Consider the following 22,320-nt stretch of genomic DNA (forward strand, 5'->3'; position numbering starts at 1 on the left):
AATTTGAGGACAGTTAGAATAGGCAGTTAAATAAGAGTGCGACTTTTTGTACAAGAGGATTTGAGACGAGAGGATTATATGCATTGTTAGTCCTAGGCTAGAATAAGAAAAAGTAGAGCTGGATTACAGTTGTGGAGTGTAATCTACTTATATAATTAAAGATGGTATTACAGTTGTGGTGGTTTTAATATTGGACTGTTTAGTAATACTGATGGTATGAAAAATTAGATCCAGATAGAGTCGTCACTACTAAAAATTTGAGGACAGTTAGAATAGGCAGTTAAATAAGAGTGCGACTTTTTGTACAAGAGGATTTGAGACGAGAGGATTATATGCATTGTTAGTCCTAGGCTAGAATAAGAAAAAGTAGAGCTGGATTACAGTTGTGGAGTGTAATCTACTTATATAATTAAAGATGGTATTACAGTTGTGGTGGTTGTAATACTTTGAATAACCAGTGGAATCATATAATTAATATTTTAATGCAGTGTGTTTTTTTTTATCAAGCGCGACGCTGAAGATGGATTGCTTGGATATAAACACTTTTTGTAGTCTGTGTTGATCTTGTGGATAGAAACACTTCTTGTAGTCTCTGTTGATCTTGTAAACTTTTCAATGTCTGGTATGGAACTCCGAAAAATGTTAAAAACGGGTGGCATGCCTATAATTTGAGGGCTTTTGAAGGGAGTGGGACACCCTTAATGAGAGAAGGTCTTTTTGTCAATGAATTGTTTCTGATTTAGTTTTATGAAAATGATGAGGGCTGTAGTCATATGTATATGCTTCTAGCACTTGTTGGCAGGGACATAACTTGAAGAAACTTTGTTCTGCATCGAGTTTGTTTACCCAGAGGCTGGTTAATCTGAGCTTGCTAACTGAGCCCAAAGGTTCAGATGGAGAGCTTTAGTCGGACCAGGGGGCAGAATGGCTTGGCAATGTGTGTCAAAGTGCGAGTAAATATTTTAGCATCTTGAAATTTCAATTTAAAGCTATGCTTAGAAGTGTCAAATCGTTTAAACCATGGTTCGCCCTTTTGTCCGGTAGGCAACATTTTTTAAAGTTTGATACACGATCAGTATCGGTCAATTTATATTGATTTTGGCTGAGTATGTTGCACCGCGATGGATATCACGAACCATTGTGAAATTCAATTTCCAAATGTATTTGACTCTGGACAAAGTGTTGGACTAGGCATGACAATGAAATTGTCCACTAATCGTGGGCCGGCCTTTATTTTTGGCATCCTTGGTAAAGTTTTACCATTTATAAAATACTTACCTACCTTCCACACAAAAAAAAAAAAAAAAAAAAAAAAGAGAGAGAAAAAAAAAGGGTTAATTATTAATAATTGCTTGCATAATTTTCAAAACTAATTTGCTAAATTCCAGTTTGTCAGTTGGCATGAGAATAATCACGAGCCCACAGTTCAGGGATTTAACCATCTATTTGGCATGAGAATTTCCATATGTCTTTCTTTAAATCTATACAATCTGTTTGTGTTTGTGTGTGTATAGAGACTGCAAACTATATTTTTTTTAACACATAAATTATACTTTTTTTACATTAAATTATAAAAATTATATAAAATTGAACTGAATCATTGTCTTAGCTGGAGATTAAGTTAAAGATTAAGTGATGTGTTAAATTGTTAATATAACTGCATGCACGTTTCATTAGGGGTGGCAAAAATCGACACAACCTCTTAACACGACTCGAACACGGCACGAGATAAACGGATTTAAGTTGACTATAATCGGGTTCGGGTCATAAACGGATTGATACAATTAACCCGTTTAATTAATCGTGTCGTGTCGTGTTCGAGTTGTATGGCTTAACCCGTGTAACCTGTTTATACCCATTTAACTAAACGTGTCATAATCGTATCAATACGACCCGTGTAACCCATTACCTATTTAGACCCAATTAATTGGAATATTTAGGTCATTTTATCTTAACCCCGTTAATGGTAAGTCAGCTCTCAATTTCTTTGCACTTCCCAATTTTTTTATTTATTTTTAGATGTTGCAGAATTCAATTTCCCATTCATACGGTTCGCCTCTTCAGTTGCTCTCAGACACTCTTACCCAAAACTTAACCTTACATCTCCCTCTTCAGTCTCCATTTCAAAGCCACATATATTATAAATGGTGGAAGAAGATCTATCTCCATATGTATCTCACAACATAGGCCGAAAGAAGAAGACAACTTTCAAACAACCTTTGATCACCCAAAATATAGAAGACACGCCGGAGTAATTAATTTCTGACCCTCTCTTCTTCATATTTCTTCCCTCCTCATCATATGTTCTTGCCTCTTGAGTTTTTTCAGATTCATGTAATAGAAACCCTAATCCTCATTCCCTAATTTAGTTAGTGTTTTTCAAGTAAAAATTAAGTAAAATGATTCACATTCTGTGTAACCTTCATCATATGATAAGTACAGAAAATGAAAAGAAAAAACATGTTCTGTGTATAAGGTTTTACATGAAAAAGATTTTGCGACAATTAGTTAAAGCAAGCAACCGAACATAGACTGTGCATGCAGCACTTTCAAAACCTCCATCATCTGAATATGTGAATGTGTCTCGGTGGTTTCACCACATTGAAGCACTTTTGAGGATTTCGTAAGTTCTTGCTACCAATATGACTGTCTTAATTATTATGAAGACACTTCAACAAAAAATCATTATTGTGAAGATATTATAGTTTGGACGTACCATCATGTTCTACGGAATTTCAATTTTCTTAATAAATAAAACTCAGTTATTTTGTTTAATACTGCTTCTTATCGAGTTTATGGAATTCTGGCCTTGCAGCGGTGTTTCTGGTGAAGGTTGCAGTGTCACTGTAGAGGGATCAGCTCCTATCACTGAGGAAGCCGTCGCAACTCCTGCTGCCGTTGACACCAAGGCAAGTTTCTTGAGCTGTTTGTTTAATGTTGTATACATTGTTCTGATTGTATTTTTGTGTGTGTGAGTGTGTGAGTGCCAGTTTATCAGCTTTTATTGCTCGGTTTTATATACTTCTTTCTAGTTATGCTGCTTATTAGTCTGATATCTGGAGTTTTATACTACCTAGAACATTTAAGCAATTTTAGTGCCTTTCTAGAGTTGTTAATAAATAATCATTAAGAATTGAATCTTAATTCTTTGCATGGATCAACATGTGTTTTAGGCCTCAGCTGCTGAGGATGAGGATGATGATGATGTGGATCTCTTTGGTGAAGAGACTGAAGAGGAAAAGAAGGCTGCTGAGGAACGTGCAGCTGCTGTGAAGGCATCTGGAATGGGTCAATGTGTACTACAACAAAGCCAGCTGTGGCCGGTTCGTCCCACGCGCCGTCCTCATGGACCTCGAACCAGGCACCATGGACAGCGTCCGATCAGGGCCCTATGGTCAGATCTTCCGACCCGACAACTTCGTGTTCGTGCAGTCTGGTGCCGGCATTAATTGGTCCAAAGGTCACTATACTGAAGGGGCTGAGCTCATCGATTCTGTTCTTGATGTGGTTCGGAAAGAGGCAGAGAATTGTGACTGCCTTCAAGGTACTATAATTATATTCTTCTTTTTGTGCTTTTAGAAAGCTTTTGTAGTTGTTATTTTTTCGTCTGCTTGAATTGGTTGATTTAATTGTTAGTGATTTTTTTCCCAGTATTAAACAATTTATTCAGTATGTGTAGTGTAGATCTGATGATCGTTGTTGATTTGCTCGTTGATTTGCATTTTTGCACAGTTAAGTGTACTCCTTACTCGGTTGATATGAGTGTAGTGTGTGCGCTAGTAATGAACTACTGTGACTGTTTTGATGTGATTTAGATTATTATTTGTGAGTTTAGTGAAGTTTCATATGCTATTTGTGAAGTATATTGATCCTTGTCAGGATTATTTTGTATGTTGCTGTGCAGAGTCGTCCTGTATACTGTTTTGTGTTCTGATTGAAGGTGTATACACGTCAATTTATTTGTGGTTTGTATGCCACTGACCTCTATTTTCCATTGATCTGTTTTCGTTGACATTTCACAAGATCTATTCAACCTTTGCTGATCCTGATCCCCATGTTAAGGTTAGTGTACGGTAATAATGTAAAATTCACTGTATTTTTTGCTTAATTATCCTTCAGCAAAGCATTAGAAGTGTTTTTTTTTTTTTTTTAATATTTCAAATGGATCTCTTGTTTACTTTGGTTCTTGTTTTCCTTGCTTTTTACTCTCTGTTTATTTTGATGTAAAAAATTTTCATTTAGCATTTTGATATGTTTGGTTGACTCTGTAATGATTTATGCCATACCTGATAAAAATGAAAATAGCTTAAACCTTGAGAAATAACTTATTGTTTTTAATTTTGGTAAATAATTTCCCAAATTTAAGTCATTTTAAACAAAAATCATGTACGAGTATATGTTTTATAGACATATACATGCTTGGATATACACTAGCATAGTGCTTGTCAACCTGCACTACATGTATTAGTTCTCACAGAGACACACACATACCAGTGAGATTATATTAGTAGCCACAAAAATATTCTCCCATTGCACTTGATTGTTATTATCTTTAAATAAAACATGTGTCCTTAACATATTCTCATGTTTCACAATTGTTTCATCGACTCATTTCCTTCATCCGAATTGGTGTTTATGCACTCTACTTTACTTAAACATATATATGCTCTAATACATGTCTCTCATCAACCTTTATGTATGCCAATGAAAAAATGTTTTATTTGTCTTTGCCTTTTTCTAAGAGTTGGTATGTTGTTATTAAAGTTTTAACCAAACACTGAAAAAAAGGAGGAAAATGATTCTTTTTAATATTTTCTGGTGTAAAGTTTTATGCCAAAAATAATGACACTGATTTCCCATATAATTAGATTGGTTACCATGACAAATATAAACAAATTAAAAAATAAATTTGAATGTTATGTGTTATGTTGCCAATAGTGACACTGTAACCACTGCTATGCTAACTGGTATCAAGCTTTAGGAGAGTGGTTAGTTTATCCTAATAAAATTCTAAAATATATTGTTCTTAATCAACTTACATTGCTGCACTTTATCAGCAACCAAACTAGAGAATAATTCAAGGTATCTTTTCTATTTTTTTGTTATGCACTTATGCAAGTCAAGATATCATTTCTAACCTTTTTTACTTTTTGTTCAAATTCTTTCAGGATTTCAGGTCTGCCTCTCTTTGGGAGGTGGGACTGGCTCAGGCATGGGAACTCTTCTTATTTCCAAGATTAGAGAATAGTACCCAGACCGAATGATGCTCACTTTCTCTGTGTTCCCATCACCAAAGGTTTCTGATACTGTCGTTGAACCTTACAATGCAACAATATCAGTTCACCAACTTGTTGAAAATGCTGATGAGTGTATGGTTCTGGACAATGAAGCTCTCTATGACATTTGCTTCCGAACCCTAAAACTCACCGTAAGTTTATTTTCCTTTTACTTATGGCCGTCACACTCTTTTAATATGACTGCACAGACTTGCCTTTTAGCTTTCTTGTCAATTTTGATTGTTTTTTTAAGTTCATCTTACTCAACCACGAACACGAAAAAACATTGAAACAATTCGGACCAATAGGAATCGAGTATTATATCATTGCGATCCGAGTGGAACACTTATCTTCACATCTGAGCTGTCCACTTCCTTCGAGAAAACACAACCTCCCCCATTATCAACCGTGCGATACAATGCCATAAGAGCTCATGGATAATGAATTCTAACCGTTAGATTCACTCTTATCGCCGACACCTGCTTGCCATATATATACCGATATACCACTTAACGATTCAAATTTTCTTTATTGTTTAGAGATAGAGAGAGAGAAGGCGAAGATATCTGTTCATAATCTGAGAGGTTAGTTCGTCTTTTTATTTTACTGTCTAATAATTATTAAGTCTTTGACTTATTATGTCTTTGTATCGATTGATTTTGCTTTGTTGGTTCGGCTAAATTTCAGTTATGGTTTTGCCGCTCTTGTGCTCTGTATGAAAATCTAGGGTTAGGGTTTTGGTGTTCCGATTTTAGTTCATGTTACTCTTACCTTCCGATCTCGTATTTTGTTGAAATTTTTGGCTTTACTGGTGTATTTTTGAGGTTTTCTTCTTCGTTTTCTGTTGTGTATTTTAAAAGAAACGTCATTTTGTTTTTATTTTATTTTCTAAATCAACTAATCAAGCTCTGTAATTCTTGTTTTGCAAATTAAATCCTATTTGATTTATGATCTTTTTAAAATATTTTTTTTATGATCTTTTTAAAATATTTTTTTGTTTTTCGTTTTTTGTTTTCTTTTTTTTTTTTGTTGTTGTCAATTATGTCTACAAGAAAATTTGAAACTGGGCATGAAAAAAAAAAAAATCTGAATTGGATTAGAAAGCTGCAGAGATTGAATCTGAAACAATTTTTATCAACATGCCAAGCTTTTTAAGGATGGAAAATCTTTTCAGAACTAAAAAAAGAAAATCATAACAAGAACTTTGACAACAATTGATTTTGGCTTTTGATTTTCTTTTGTTATTAGAATGCAGAATATTAGGATATTGATTTGTTAATTTTGAAGATTATTCCTAAACTGATGCATTGTACTTTGTTATTGAAATACACAGTCAGATCGTCATTTTCTCGCGCTAAAGACACAGAGCCATCGAAAGAGTCCGATGACAGCTTGAAGCAGGTTAGTCTCTCTCACCGTTTGTAGTTAGATCTCTCCCTTGAGGCTGAAACGAAACCCTAGATCTAGGTTTGCTCTTTCTAATGGTTCATATGTTATGTGGTTACCGAGTTAGTTCATATGTTATGTGGTTACCTAGTTAGGGTTCATATGTTATATATATGTACCTATAATCTGTTTTCTATTCTTGTTTCTCATTATTGATATGTTGTATGTGAGATCAAGTAGTTCTATATCTGGGTGAATTTTAAATGTTGAAAACTTGCTTTATGTTAGACTGTGTACGCTACTTCATTACCTAACATTGCATTATTATTTTCCATGTTAGATAGATAAATTGTTGTGTGCATTTCCTTATTGAATGTGTTGATTAGGTTGCACGTTGGTAGCTTTGATGATCATCTATTTGTCTTCAGAACTGTTTGCAGACTAATATTATGCCTTGACCTTACACAAGATGATTATGTGTCTAATTTTTTTTAGATGGTAAAAGAAGGCCAATGCTCTTTTATAAGGGCTAGAAATGACATTATTGAGGAAGTCAGATTCATCGTCTTTTGTATTTATGTACACTTATTAACATATTATTGCTAATTGCGTGATTATAGACTCTTAGCTAGACAAAGTGCAATGAGTTTTAATTTAGTTTCTTCTTATCCCACAATTTGGAATAATATCGGGGTTTGACATCTATTCAATAAGATTGTTATGCCCCATTTACTAAAAATTGATTTTTTTTTATAAAGTTAATTGACTATTTTTTGTATCTGCCCTTATTTAATTTTCATAAAAAAAAAAAAAATCAATTTTTAGTAATATAGAATAGATGTCAAACCCCAACATTATTCCAAATTGTGGGATAAGAAGAAAATAAATTAAAACTCATTGCACTTTGTTTAGCTAAGGGTCCATAATCACGCAATCATTGAGCAATAATATGTTAATAAGTGTACATAAGTACAAAAAACGATGAATCTAACTTCCTCTATAATGTCATTTCTAACCTTTATAAAAGAGCATTGGCCTTCTTTTACCATCTAAAAAAATTAGACACATAATCATCTTGTGTAAGGTCAAGGCACAATATTAGTCTTCAAACAGTTCTGAAGACAAATAGATGATCATCAAAGCTACCAACGTGCAACCTAATCAAACACATTCAATAAGGAAATGCACACGACAATTTCTCTATCTAACATGGAAAATAATAATGCAGTGTCAGGTAATGAAGTAGCGTATACAGTCTAACATAAAGCAAGTTTTCAACATTTAAAATTCACCCAGATATAGAACTACTTGATCTCACATACAGCATATCAATAATGAGAAACAAGAATAGAAAACAGATTATAGGTACATATATATAACATATGAACCCTAACTAGGTAACCACATAACATATGAACCCTAACTCGGTAACCACATAATATATGAACCAGTAGAAAGAGCAAACCTAGATCTAGGGTTTCGTTTCAGCCTCAAGGGAGAGATCTAACTACAAACGGTGAGAGATACTAACCTGCTTCAAGCTGTCATTGGACTCCTGCGATTGCTCTGTGTGTTTAGCGCGAGAAAATGATGATCTGACTGTGTATTTCAATAACAAAGTACAATGCATCAGTTTAGGAATAATCTTCAAAATTAACAAATCAATATCCTAATATTCTGCATTATAATAACAAAAGACAATCAAAAACCAAAATCAATTATTGTCAAAGTTCTTGTTACGATTTTCTTTTTTTAGTTCTGAAAAGATTTTCCATCCTCAAAAAGCTTGGCATGTTGATAAAAATTGTTTCAGATTCAAATTTTCTTGTAGACATAATTGACACAAAAAAAAAAAAAACAAAAAAAGATCATAAACCAAATAGGATTTAGTTTGCAAAACAAGAATTACAGAGCTTGAGATTTAGAAAATAAAATAAAAACAAAATGACGTTTCTTTTAAAATGCACAACAGAAAACGAAAAAGAAAACCTAAAAAATACACCAGCAAAGCCAAAAATTTCAACAAAATACGAGATCAGAAGGGAAGAGAATATGAACTAAAATCGGAACACCAAAACCCTAAACCTAGATTTTCATACGGAGCACAAGAGCTGCAAAACCATAACAAAAATTTAGCCGAACCAACAAAGCAAAATCAATCGATACAAGGACATAATAAGTCAAAGCCTTAATAATTAGTAGACATTAAAATGAAAAGACGAACTAACCTCTCAGATTATGAAAATTTGAATCGTTAAGTGGTATATTGGTATATATATGGCAAGCAGGTATTGGCGATAAGAGTGAATCTAACGGTTAGAATTCATTATCCGTGAGCTTTTCTGGCATTGTATCGCACGGTTGATAATGGGGGAGGTTGTGTTTTCTCGAAGGAAGTGGACGGCTCAGATTTGAAGATAAGTGTTCCAGTCGGATCACAATGATATAATACTCGATTCCTATTGGTCTGAATTGTTTCAATGTTTTTTCGTGTTCGTGGTAGAGTAAGATGAACTTAAAAAAACAATCAAAATTGACAAGAAAGCTAAAAGGCAAGTTTGTGCAGTCATGTTAAAAGAGTGTGATGGCCATAAGTAAAAGGAAAATAAACTTACAGCTTGGTGTGGTGAGTTTTAGGGTTCGGAAGCAAATGTCATAGAGAGCTTCATTTTTTGCTTAATTATCCTTCAACAAAGCATTAGAAGTGTTTTTTTTAATATTTCAAATGGATCTCTTGTTTACTTTGGTTCTTGTTTTCAAATGGATCTGAGAGGTTAGTTCGTCTTTTTATTTTAATGTCTAATAATTATCAAGGCTTTGACTTATTATGTCTTTGTATCGATTGATTTTGCTTTGTTGGTTCGGCTAAATTTCTGTTATGGTTTTGCCGCTCTTGTGCTCCATATGAAAATCTAGGGTTAGGGTTTTGGTTTTCCGATTTTAGTTCATGTTCTCTTCCCTTCCGATATAGTATTTTGTTGAAATTTTTGGCTTTGCTGGTGTATTTTTGAGGTTTTCTTCTTCGTTTTCTGTTGTGCATTTTAAAAGAAACATTATTTTGTTTTTATTTTGTTCTTATTTATTTGGTTTATGATCTTTTTAAAATATATATATTTTTTTGTTGTTGTCAATTATGTCTATAAGAAAATTTGAATCTGGGCATGAAAAAAAAAAAATTCTAAATTGGATTAGAAAGCTGTAGAGATTGAATCTGAAACAATTTTAGAGATTGAATCTGAAACAATTTTTATCAACATGCCAAGCTTTTTGAGGATGGAAAATCTTTTCAGAACTAAAAAAAGAAAATCATAACAAGAACTTTGACAACAATTGATTTTGGTTTTTGATTTTCTTTTGTTATTAGAATGCAGAATATTAGGATATTGATTTGTTAATTTTGAAGATTATTCCTAAACTGATGCATTGTACTTTGTTAGTGAAATACACAGTTAGATCATCATTTTCTCGCGCTAAAGACACAGAGCCATCGAAGGAGTCCGATGACAGCTTGAAGCAGGTTAGTCTCTCTCACCGTTTGTAGTTAGATCTGTCCCTTGAGGCTGAAACGAAACCCTAGATCTAGGTTTGCTCTTTCTACTGGTTCATATGTTATGTGGTTACCGAGTTAGGGTTCATATTTTATGTGGTTACCTAGTTAGGGTTCATATGTGTACCTATAATCTGTTTTCTATTCTTGTTTCTCAAATGGATCTGTGAGGTTAGTTCGTCTTTTTATTTTAATGTCTAATAATTATTAAGGCTTTGACTTATTATGTCATTGTATCGATTGATTTGCTTTGTTGGTTCGACTAAATTTCTGTAATAGTTTTGCTGCTCTTGTCGTATGAAAATCTAGGGTTAGGGTTTTGGTGTTCCGATTTTAGGTCATGTTCTCTTCCCTTTCGATCTCGTATTTTGTTGAAATTTTTGGCTTTGCTGGTGTATTTTTGAGGTTTTCTTCTTTGTTTTTTGTTGTGCATTTTAAAAGAAACGTCATTTTGTTTTTATTTTATTTTCTAAATGAACTAATCAAGCTTTGTAATTCTTGTTTTGCAAACTAAATCCTATTTGGTTTATGATCTTTTTAAAATATTTTTTTGTTTTTTTGTTTTTTTGGTTTTTGTTGTCGATTATGTCTATAAGAAAATTTGAATCTGGGTATGAAAAAAAAAAAAAAATTCTGAATTGGATTAGAAAGCTGCAGAGATTGAATCTGAAACAATTTTTCAACATGCCAAGCTTTTTGAGTATGGAAAATCTTTTCAGAACTACAAAAAGAAAATCATAACAAGAACTTTGACAACAATTGATTTTGGTTTTTGATTTTCTTTTGTTATTAGAATGCAGAATATTAGGATATTGATTTGCTAATTTTGAAGATTATTCCTAAACTGATGCATTGTACTTTGTTATTGAAATACACAGTCAGATCGTCATTTTCTCGAGCTAAAGACACAGAGCCATTGAAGGAGTCCGATGACAGCTTGTTGAGAGTTAAATCCCTCATTCATCACACACAGTGGAAGCATTATCATATCACATTAACACAAGCATATATAGAGATAACAATTATACACATCCACGCACAACACAATATTTTACATGGTTTACCCAACCTAGGGTTACGTCCACGGGAGAGAGAAATTTCACTATTATGAATGAGCCATCGGACGACCGAAATGAACAAAATTTTTGCTGAAAACATGTTTTTGAGGTGTGGTTACTTCGGTAGACCGAAATGAACCATCGGTCGACCGAAATAGCCCTGAACAATAGAAATGGCTACTGGAATGAGTTTTTACTGTGCCTTGATGATTCCAAATGCCATCGGTCGACCGAAATGAAGTTTCGGACAACCGAAACACCATGAAAACCTGCTATAAGACCTGCTATGATCAAGAATTGTTGAGATTTCACCCAAGTCTCAAACCTTAACATGAATATGAACCAAAAACATGCTTTTAAGCTATATAAGCATGCTTGCAAGTATACTTTATATATTGAAATGTATTACAATGGCCCATGGCCTCATAAAGCTACTCATTGGAAATGAGCATGCATCGACCTACGTTTTACAATTTCATCACTTTAAGGTGAAACATGTTAAAGGATTCATGCCACCTAACGTCTATGTCAAGATGAAACTCAGGGACCATCCTAAGTTACCCTAGATCATTTCTAGCATACATCACATTATTCATGCAATTCAATAACATAAGAACATGTTATACAAAGCAACAAGATGTACATTATCAAAGTTATCAACTTGAAATCTAAAATGCTAGAATAACCAAAGTGGGTCATGCCACCTAACGTCTATGTTCCAAATGAATCTATAGGATTATTCCTAAAACACATTTGAATATATAAGGCATAATGTACTTAACAATATCAAAATGATTCATTAAAATCATAAAACATAGATGTACTTAACAACATCAAAATGATTCATTAAAATCATAAACATGGATGTACTTAACAACATCAACATTGCCAAAAACCCAAAACCACAAGTCACAATATAAATATGATTGTTAACTTGAAATTGAATGCGAAAACAAAATAGTGGAAGACCTGGACATCATGCTCGGAATTCTGCCGAGACCTCAATGGTTATTCCCGGCACTAACCCGCAGGAAAGGCCACCCTAAGTGCGCACTATCTCAATTGTAGAGAACTCATACCTTCCGCACTAGAGCCAAACTCTAGCCATGTCACATGTAATAACAATGTCCCAAGAGAATCCAAAATATACCAAATAAGTTCACAACTTATACTTAATTTATATAATGCACGAAATCACCTTCAATGCACAAGTAGGTTGAAACCACACAATCCATGTCTTAGGATTTAAATTTTAAAATGGCATACATAATGTCAACAAAAAGTGCACAATTCATTACACAAGTCAATCATATATTCAATATTGGAAACAAGTTCTCATGAATATAAATTTAACAACAAGATACTCAATGCTTAAAACATAATCAAGTGAATACTCAACAAGTCCAAATTCATGATCTCAACATAGAAGTAACTTCTAAAACATGATTAAATCCATGGATAAACAAGATAGAATTTAATTAAATCAAAATAATTAAACTCTCTAGATTTCACATCATTTCCAAATGGTCTCAGTTTAATATATGTTAAAGGACAAATCATGGTCATTACATATATGCATTCAAAAGCTTAATTAGGCCAACGAAATCACAAAATAGATTTTAATTAATTCATTTAATTAAAGTCTCTAGAATTTTAAATTCAACCAAATGCTCTCAAATTAAAGTATGTTAAAGAACATGCCAAGACTTAATTTAAAAGTATAACACAAGTTTATTTCATGTAAAGTATGGCCATGGGAATTAATCTTTCATAAAGAAAAATATAAAATAAAAGATGTAACTTTTATTCAAATAATCTCAATTAAATATATGTTAACAAACATATTAAAACTAAACTTTCTAACATACCACAATTCAAATCCAAGTTATACATCATCATGAAAATTTAATCTTATACAAAGAATTAAATATTACTAACTTTCTAAATTTGATATAAGGCATACGTATAGGTTGTATAATCATGGGAAACATATAATACAACACACAAATATTTCTAAAACATTCCTTACCTCCATTTGAGATGAAATCTCAAATTTCCACCAAAATGAAACGATTTCAAATCCGACGAAACTTCTAAGTTTTGTCGGGGACAACACCGTGAACATAACCCCCATGGAAGCCCCATCAAAATCAGAACTTGACTTCAAACTCAAACTCAAGAAATGGCCAAAACTGAATTCTAATAAGGGGAAATGGTAGAGCACGTCGAAGGGAACAATAAACATAAATGTACTACATTTTTTCAACCAAGGAAAGTGGCCGAAAAAGAATAGAGAAGCATGGCAGTCATGGCTGCCATGAGATCCGGCCAAGAGAGAGAGAGAGAGAATATCTTATTTCTCTTGTCTCACACCCTATTTATAGAAAAACACTAAAAGTGCCTCGAACGGGCCCCGCCGGGTCCGAAAAAGTTAAATTCATGCAGACGCGCTCAAACGGCAAAACTCCGTGAACGAAAAAGATTCATAATGAAAAAATATGAATAACGGAAGAAACTGCGTCAAAAATCGAGTCCCGAGCAGACAGTTATACCCTAAACAAATTTAGCACTAACTGGGGCCAGAAACCCTGAAACTGGAAAACATCGACCAGAAGGGAATTCTAAGAGTACATGACTCGATGAAAAGTGAAAATGAATCCCGTACGAGAATCTAAGCTCAAAAGAAGACACTTAGCAATAACTTTCGTTAATTACACAATGGCCCTTCTAAAAACTGAAAACTACACTAATGGCCCAGAATGAAAATATCTTCCAAAAATATTTTCTTAAAAACCACTGAAATAAAATATCTTCAAAGTATATTTATAAAAAATACCCCAAGAAAAGAAAAGATTCCAAAGAACTTTGTATCCATGCCCCTAGATACCGGGAGCAACTAGAGTACTTTCTTGCTAGAGTTAAGATACATATTTCATGGAAACCACCGAGAATGAAGATACGTGAAGTCAAAACCCAACTCCGAACGCAAGAAGTGTGGTTATGCCAACAAAGTGACAACGGGGAAAAGACAAAATAGGGAAAAAGACGAAATAGGGAAAATGACAAAAAGTGAATAGTGTCGAAAAACGAAAAATGTGGAAATAACTCGGTCCTCAAAGGAAGTTATCAATCCACAGAAAAAAGTCTCAGAAATCATTCAAGAGCACTCGAGACGACACTAAGCGACGAGGAACTGAACTCAGGAAGGAAAAGATCAACGGAAAAGAAAAAAAAAATATATATATATCTATGAAAATCTGAGAAAGGGAAAGGAATGAAAATGACCGAGTCATTACAACCTTCCCACCTTAAAGGGATTTCGTCCCCGAAATCGAACCCCAAACAAAACAAAAGGCGAAACCAGGATAACTACGGAGTACATCTCCGAGTACCCCTCACAACACGCCATACCAGCGACCTCAAAGCTGAAAGGAACACACAAACCAGGGTCATCTGCACGCACGTGCTCAAGACAAGACAACATCTCAAAGGAAAAGTGACCAAATGGCCACACGACTAGTCTGAACTCACACACAGAACCCAAGGTCAGACAAAGAACGAAAAACAACCGTAAGCATCCCTCTTGACAAACCATCATAAGGAACCAAAAACAACCACCAAAAGAACTCCAAGATAACCACATATTGAATCAAGCATCTGAACAAAGACAACATGGCAGTACGAATAGCGACCAAAACTCGCATACGACGTACTTAAATGTGTGGTAGCAATGACAGTACCTAGTGTCCGCCCACACTTACTAGTCAGTAAGGTAACATCGACGGCAACTAGCACTCGCCCACAACACACAACTTTGTACGGTAGTATGACAGTATAAGGCACTAGTTCATAACCTTCCCCCCACTAGGTCTACCCATGAAACCTCTCGATACAAACGACACGAATGACGCAAAACGATCATGGGCCAAAAGCAATATGGAAACCAGGCATCTGCGAGAGTTGGAATATAGTCCAAAGACGTTCCGAACCATCCCGGCCAATTCCAAACTCTGACAACAATGTCATAGGCACCACTATGCTTAAGGCCCCACATCCTCAATATAGCAAAACCAACATCTCTAATGTCTCAAAATGCTACTACCAACAACATCAATCGAGAATCCAAAGCCTGAGAAGCAAATCAAAACCTCCAGAAATCAAAACAAACCTCATCACAAGACATTTCATCGAAAGTCCTACATTTCTCCCTAAAACAGATCAACTACAAGACCAATCGCCATGATCAAACATCAGATCCACATCCCTATCACGGATAACTAAATCCTCAAAATACAAATCCATCAAGTGGCACACACATCAAAATACCAACAACCAAGGTCACAAAATAAATCTCTCAAAACCATGCTTGGCAACACCAAGCTAAATCAAAATTCCACAATTTCGATCCACAACCAATCATCGGAACTTCAATTCCTCAAAACAACGCCTAGTCATAACTAGGACGAGAAACTCTACAAACAAGCTATATCCAACAGCGATCCTCCAAAATTCCTCCTAAGAGTCAACCACCTCCAGGTTTCCAAAACGGAAACAAATCTCCAAAAGACATTCTCAAAAGAGCATCGAGCTCACCTCTCGGATCAAACAAATCCTCGATGGTATGGACACAAGTCCCCATAAAATGATCTCATACCAATCAACTCACTCTGAGCGCCACAACCGTCAACAACCACCGCAGAAACTCCCCAAGGGAAGACACGAAAGAAAGAGAACCACCAGTCCTAAAAAGGACAACACCACGACTTCATCTCTGAAATGAAAGACAACAAAGTCAAAGACTTCACCCCCTACATGGAAGTAAGTTGACCAAAATCCATCAAATCCTCACCAAGGACTCAAGACAACGATAGTGATCCTCACGGACCAACCAACCCCAAAACAGTGCACAATGTAACGAAGAAAAGAGACTCACTCCTTGTGAGGTCCCTAACACGAACCAGAAAAGAGAAGAAACCCTATCCTCCCACAAGTGTCGATATGACAACCACGAAAATGGAGCATCCTTCCCACCTTAGGGAAGTGGACAGCTCAAAACAAAACAAATGTGACAACTCCTCTACAAGGAATTTCACGACAAACCCTTACAGAAACCCACATACACAATACGTGGGACCGAGGGAAACGAATGGGAAAACCAAACCTGGAAGTCATGCATATGACAAGGAATGCAACTACCAGAAAGAAAATCTACTCACATAGATAAAAATCAAAGGTACATGCAACACATCTCCACGTAAGCACAAAAACATGTCACAAAAGTACAGTAGCAACATGGCATCTCTAAGCATTTAAAGAAGGTATGCTAATGCCACACAACAAGAAGGCAAATGTAGATAGACCTCCACCTACTCATGGATCACAATAACATAAATCATACTACTAACATGGTAGTAAACGAAACTGCATAAGACAAAATGATGCAACAATGAACCCTATGGACATCGTGTCTAGGTAAAAGGAAAGACAATTCCTAGCCATAAACTGACTCCAAAACCAATGCGACAACAACTTGTCTCAAAACAAACGTGAGCCTTTACCACAATGGTAAGACTCTAACAATCTATCTCCGAATCTAGAGGTGACACTACAAGTGACACTAACAATGCAATGCTCTCTCTACCCGAAACATCAATCAATCGACTTGATCCCAAAAGCGTCATTACGCAAGGAGAACTCCAAAAAAAATGGCAACTATGGCCATACCAGCAACAACCAAATCAATCACCACGACTGATCTCCAAAACAACCATCTTCATCATCGGTCAAAAAGACAACGCCTATCAAAACAAAACCAACACTGATTCCATCCGAACTACCACTTATAGCTTGCCAGTATGGTAGCATGACAGTGCCATGCACCCACCCACAAACGTACCCGCCCACGAAAAATGCAAGTTCCAGAGGAATCATCCCGAATAATCAAGGATCCTAAGAGGTCCATAACCTCATCATGGTCCAAAACCAACAAATCCAGTACTACGGCAACGCCAAATGACTCACCTCACGAGAGCCTAAACAAAAGTGATTCACCACCTATCTCAAAACCAATACTAGGTCAACAATAACCTACACTATCATGAAACTGTGACTACAATCACCATGAACCTCAACTCATACCTCAATGACCAATCCCGTGTCATGCCAAATATACAACACAGTTATGCATATGCAATTCTAATCTTGTATACATCATATGTCATGTTATTTACATTAGAATTAAAATAAGCTAAACAAATAGCATACCACATACAGCACGTAAGCAAATAAACATGTTATCAAACCAAAACATGTTATCATGAAGCATATAAACACATAGAGTATGGCAACAAAAGCATGATATGCACCCAAAATTCGTCGTCCAAGGTATTCAAACCAAGGAGCTCTGATACCACTTGTGACGGCCTAAGTTTTTCAACCCGGTGTGTCAGTGATGACCCGAAAGTTAACCCGGTAACGGATCCGAAATGCGGAAGTAAAAGATGAAACCAAAGTCTTTAGAGATAAAAATCATCTTTAAGACACCAATGTGACCTTCCATGAAGCCACGAAGCTCAAAGAGGACGAAAGCGAAAACAAAGGTAAAAACGGCCTAAAACCGTAAACCAATGGGCAAAATGGTCAACTCACAATTAAAAGGAGAAATTTGACTCTAAACAAGTCAACAAGGTGAAAGCAACCTAATTTATTCATTTCACAACATTTCAAGAGGTTCTAAGAACATTGGACAAGAATCCTACAAAATGCCCTTTCCCGGTTTAAGTAAAAACTGACACCCTCTCACTAAAACATGAATAATTCCCACTATGATTGGAATCTAAGACTGGAATTGGTACCATTGGAAAGCTGACTCAAAATTCATGAATTTAGGCTTAAGAATCACCCCATTTGGATTTAAAACGAAGGAGTTATGACCATTTGAAGTCGGAAGAACAGTGCTGAAACTGAACTGAAGCTGTGCTCGGGATCTACCTATTTTGGTCGACCAAAATGAGCCATCGGATGACCAAAATGAACAAAATTTATGCTAAAAACATGTTTTTGAGGTGTGGTTACTTCGGTAGACTAAAATGAACCATTGGTCGACCGAAATGGCCTTGAACAGTAGAAATGGCTATTGGAAATGAGTTTTTACTGTGCCTTGATGATTCCAAATGCCATCGGTCGACCGAAATGAAGTTTCGGACGACCGAAACATCACGAAAACCTGCTATAAGACCTGCTATGATCAAGAATTGTTGAAACTTCACCCAAGTCTCAAATCCCAATATGAATATGAACTAAAAACATGCTTTTAAGCTATATAAGCATGCTCGCAAGTGTACTTTACATATTGAAATGTATTACAGTGGCCCATGGCCTCATTACATGACGTTTACAAAATTTGACATGCCAAACCTCAAGGTTAGAAAAGAATACATTTCAAAGCAAAACTTGATACTTAAATGCATACACTTAAATCCTTAGAGTTTATGGCCCTTGGCCCCATATCATACACATCAAATAGGTTCCAAATAGTGTATCTAAGTACACTTTACATAAAATAAGACAGAAATAGCGTATTGAACCTATCTAAGTGTTACAACAGTAAAACTATAACTTAAACATGCAAACACTTGCATGTGAGCAAGAATGCTTTGAAAGAAACTTCAAATTTCCAAACCACCAAAGGTAAATGCTAATCTCCATTTTTTGAATCTTGTACCTGAAATATGCCCCAGTAACTTTGGGGTGAGCAACATAAAGCTACTCGTTGGAAATGAGCATGCATCGACCTACGTTTTACAATTTCATCACTTTAAGGTGAAACATGTTAAAGGGTTCATGCCACCTAACGTCTATGTTAAGATGAAACTCAGGGAGCATCCTAAGCTACCCTAGATCATTTCTAGCATAAATCACATTATTCATGCAATTCAATAACATAAGAACATGTTATACAAAGCAACAAGATGTACATTCTCAAAGTTATCAACTTGAAATCTAAAATGCTAGAACAACCAAAGTGGGTCATGCCACCTAACGTCTATGTTCCAAATGAATCTATAGGATTATTCCTAAACCACATTTGAACATATAAGGCATAATGTACTTAACAATATCAAAATGATTTACTAAAATCATAAAACATAGATGTACTTAACAACATCAAAATGATTCATTAAAATCATAAAACATAGATGTACTTAACAACATCAAAATGATTCATTAAAATCATAAACATGGATGTACTTAACAATATCAAAATCGCCAAAAACCCAAAACCATAAGTCACAATATAAACATGATTGTTAACTTGGAATTGAATGCGAAAACAAAATAGTGGAAGACTTGGACATCACGCTCGGAATTCTGCCAAGACCTCAATGGTTATTCCGGGCACTAACCCGCAGGGAAGACCACCCTAAGTGCGCACTATCTCAATTGGAGAAAACTCATACCTCTCGCACTAGAGCCAAACTCTAACCATGTCACATGTAACAACAATGTCCCAAGAGAATCCAAAATATACCAAATAAGTTCACAACTTATACTTAATTTATATAATGCACGAAATCACTTTCAATGCACAAGTAGGTTGAAACCACACAATCCATGTCTTAGGATTCAAATTTTAAAATGGCATACATAATGTCAACACAAAGTGCACAATTCATTGCACAAGTCAATTATATATTCAATATTGGAAACAAGTTCTCATGAATATAAATTTAATAACAAGGTACTCAATGCTTAAAACATAATCAAGTGAATACTCAACAAGTCCAAATCCATGATCTCAACATAGAAGCAACTTCTAAAACATGATTAAATCCATGAATAAACAAGATAGAATTTAATTAAAACAAAATAATTAAACTCTCTAGATTTCACATCATTTCCAAATGGCCTCAGTTTAATATATGTTAAAGGACAAATCATGGTCATTACATATATGCATTCAAAAGCTTAATTAGGTCAATGAAATCACAAAATAGATTTTAATTAATTCATTTAATTAAAGTTTCTAGAATTTTAAACTCAACCAAATGCTCTCAAATTAAGTATGTTAAAGAACATGCTAAAACTTAATTTAAAAGCATAACACAAGTTCATTTCATGTAAAGTATGGCCATGGAAATTAATCTTTCATAAAGAAAAATATAAAATAAAAGATGCAACTTTTATTCAAATAATCCCAATTAAAAATATGTTAACAAACATATTAAAACTAAGCTTTCTAGCATGCCACAATTCAAATCCAAGTTATACATCATCATGAAAATTTAATCTTATACAAAGAATTAAATATTACTAACTTTCTAGATTTGATACAAGGCATACGTATAGGTTATATAATCATGGAAAAAACATAATACAATACACAAATAATCCTAAAACATTCCCTACCTCCATTTGAGATGAAATCTTAAATTTCCACTAAAATGAAACGGCTCCAAATCCGACGAAACTTTTAGGTTTTGTCGGGGACAACACCGTGAACATAACCCCCATGGAAACCCCATCAAAATCACAACTTGACTTCAAAATCGAACTCAAAAAATGGCCAAAACTAAATTCTAATAAGGGGGAATGGTAGAGCACGTCGAGGGGAACAATAAACATAAAGGTACTACACCTTTTCAACCAAGGGAAGTGGCAGGAAAAGAAAAGAGAAACATGGCAGCCATAAGATCCGGCCAAGAGAGAGGAAAGAGAGAGAAAATATCCTATTTATAGAAAAACCCTAAAAGTGCCCCGAATGGGCCCCGCAAGGTCCGAAAAAGTCAAATTCGCGCAGATGTGCTCAAACGGAAAAAATCCGTGAACGAAAAAGATTCATAATGAGAAAATATGAATAACGAAAGAAACAACGTGGAAAACTGAGTCCCGAGCAGAAAGTTATGCCCCAAACAAGTTTGGCGTTAATCGGGGCCAGAAACACTGAAACTGGAAAACATCGACCAGAAGGGAATTCTAAGAGTACATGACTTGATGAAAAGTGAAAATGAATCCCGTACGAGGATCCAGGCTCAAAACAAGATATTTAGTAATAACTTTCGTTAATTGCACAATGACCCCTTCAAAAAATGAAAACTGCACTAATGGCCCAGAATGAAAATATCTTCCAAAAATATTTTATTAAAAACCCCTAAAATAAAATATCTTCAAAAGATATTTATGAAAAACCCCCAAGAAAAGAAAAGATTCCCAAAGAACTTTGCATCCATACCCCTATGGACACCGGGAGCAACTATAGTACTTTCTTACAAAAGTAAAGATACGTATTTCATGGAAACCACTGAGAATGAAGATACATGAAGTCAAAACCCAACTCTGAACGCAAAAAGTGTGGTTATGCCAGCAAAGTGACAAACGGGGAAAAGACAAAATAGGGAAAAAGACGAAATAGGGAAAATGACAAAAAGTGAAAAGTGAATAGACTCATCGGTGTTGAAACAGAGATGTGTACAACCTCATAAAAGGTCCTTAATCTCTACAAGTTTCCCCTCACTTTCTTTAATTCTTTGCTCACATGATTTCAAATCATTTCGAACACTTGCCAATTCCAAACGGGCCATCGCCTCCTTGATCTCAAACTCATCACTTAACTCCTTCAGACGCTTCGTAAGCTACGCCGGTACATTGATCTCACTGATGAGATGAAGCGTCTGAAGGAGTTAAGGGATGAGTTTGAGATCAAGGAGGCGATGGCCAGTTAAGGGATGAGTTTAGCCATTGCCTCCTTGATCTCAAACTCATCCCTTAACTGGCCATCGCCTCCTTGATCTCAAACTCATCCCTTAACTCCTTCAGACGCTTCATCTCATCAGTGAGATCAATGTACCGGCGTAGCTTACGAAGCGTCTGAAGGAGTTAAGTGATGAGTTTGAGATCAAGGAGGCGATGGCCCGTTTGGAATTGGCAAGTGTTCGGACTGATTTGAAATTATGTGAGCAAAGAATCAAAGAAAGTGAGGGGAAACTTATAGAGATTGAGGACCTTTTCTAGGGGATGTACACCATCTCTGTTTCAACACCAGATGAGTTGGTGC

At 35.2% G+C, this 22,320-nt stretch overlaps 1 pseudogene; it reads left to right on the forward strand.

Moving 5' to 3' along the window:
* Positions 1–3,177: 3,177 nt before the first annotated feature.
* LOC132305354 (tubulin beta-1 chain-like) lies at positions 3,178–21,988 on the forward strand (annotated as a pseudogene).
* The last annotated feature ends 332 nt before the right edge of the window (positions 21,989–22,320 follow it).

This window comes from Cornus florida, unplaced genomic scaffold (genome assembly GCF_030987335.1).
Source record: "Cornus florida cultivar Cherokee Brave unplaced genomic scaffold, ASM3098733v1 CherokeeBrave_3.0.0_Hap2_Chr04, whole genome shotgun sequence".
In the NCBI taxonomy this organism is placed as follows: Eukaryota; Viridiplantae; Streptophyta; class Magnoliopsida; order Cornales; family Cornaceae; genus Cornus; species Cornus florida.